The 1,760-nt window shown below is 41.2% G+C and overlaps 1 pseudogene; it reads right to left on the bottom strand.

Annotated features, from left to right (window-relative positions):
* Positions 1-362: 362 nt before the first annotated feature.
* Positions 363-1,373, bottom strand: LOC126489465 (UDP-glucuronosyltransferase 1A9-like; annotated as a pseudogene).
* Positions 1,374-1,760: the final 387 nt, after the last annotated feature.

The raw sequence follows: 1,760 nt of genomic DNA, 5'->3' as shown, positions 1-1,760 counted from the left end.
CCTACTGCTGAACAGTCTCCTTTCTGTTTTCATGTGGCATGTCTATCATTTCTGCCATTGTTTCTCCTCAAACAAGTTTCTTTGTCCCCTTACCTTTCAAATTTCATGACCCCAAACACAAATAGAAGGCATACATATATACTTAAAATTAGACTGTATCTTGAAATGTATATGCAAATATGTCACAAGTATAAACATCTAATCAATAGGGCACCTATAAAGTATTTCTTCCTAATTAGTGAATGGCGCAAAACAATTCTCTAACCCAGGAAGAAATTCTTTATGCAGTGAAGCAAACATCAAATCGCAGCTCAGTAAAGAATTTCCTTTTCATTGCCTGAAACCAGGCCCATCTTTATGTGCTAAAGAGAGACAACATACCTTGTTGAAGAAAGTGACTTTCTTTGTTGGCAGTTTATCTCACCAATGTTTGGCATCACAGGTTTGGGAAAATCTAACACAAAGTCAGTGCGTAACAACCACTTTGGAGAAGAGGTCTTCCAAAGTCACTGGGGTCTGGAGAACTTCAGAGGCAATATCTGTAGCAGTTTCAAACAAGTGATGGCAAAATGCACGCTCTTCCATGTAAAAAGCAAAGTTTGACACTCTCTCCTTGAAAGTCATGATGTCTGAAAGTTTTGAGAAAAGTCTAGGAACATAAGACAGTGGACTGGGACATTGGGTGCCCTCTTCAAGATAGTGGCAAAAGAAATATCTTGTAAACTTCACTGAAGGGACCGACAAATACTTGGCAACAGTTAAGCCGCACACATCGAAAGGATCCAGAAACACAGCATCAAAAGAACTCTGCTTCAAGTACTCCACTAACTTCTTGTCGTTAAACAAACTTCTACGGTGGGAAAACATTAATTCATAATAAACTTTGGCTGAGCCCGTCATTAAAGAAAGCATACTTTGTTCTGGAGTTTTCCACTGAATGTGAGAAAAATACTTAAACTTCTGGTCCAGATCCTCCAAAGTGTAAGAAGTTGAGTACGTCTTCACTGTAACATTCACGGATTTTCCCAGTTGTCAACTCACCTCTGGCATGACTACCATTACCTCATGTCCATTGTGGATGAGTTTCTCCACAACCGACTGCTTGGTGAACCAGTGGCTCCTGTCCATGGGCACCACCAGCAGCCTGCCTGCCTGGGCACAGCCAGAGGCCAGCAGCAGACACACACACAGAGGAAGGGAGGCTGAGAAACCTGCAGGAGCCATTGGAGACATGCAGAACAGGAAGATCCAGCTACTCAGACTCTGGGTTCTTACGACACAGTAGAGGAAAACAGACAGCAAAGCACTCCCAGCAGCTATAGGTGTTTGTATATGCATAAGGGAAGTAAAATTCAATGGTAATGACTCAGTCAAAAAGAATAATAACTAATGAACTTCACTGGCTGAAATATCTACTTACGTGTTTTCCAAGTAAAGAAAGTATGATCTTTGCCTTAGAAAGATTATGTCTTCTCTTGCAATACCAGTTTTTAAAGAGTAATGAAACAATGTGTTTGGATTTTTGGAATTTAGAATTCACTGCCTATAAGGAGTCTCTATGCATCATGCGTTTGTTTTAACATCCTAAGAAAGTAGCTAAGACTAGACAGTGGGAATGAGCTGGTCAAGAGGAAGAGCAACAGAATGCTAGAGAAGATCACAGGAAAGCCAGTCCCTCACTATAGGACGCTTTGTATTAGGAGGGGCTGGGACAGAGCCAAAACAACTCTACAACTCTTGTGGGTGTGGCAGCTTCATAG

This window comes from Alexandromys fortis, unplaced genomic scaffold (genome assembly GCF_014885135.2).
Source record: "Alexandromys fortis isolate MF-2015 unplaced genomic scaffold, M_Fortis_MF-2015_v1.1 scaffold_220, whole genome shotgun sequence".
In the NCBI taxonomy this organism is placed as follows: Eukaryota; Metazoa; Chordata; class Mammalia; order Rodentia; family Cricetidae; genus Alexandromys; species Alexandromys fortis.
Note: the sequence above shows the minus strand (reverse complement) of the source record. Positions and strands in the feature narration are given on the sequence as shown.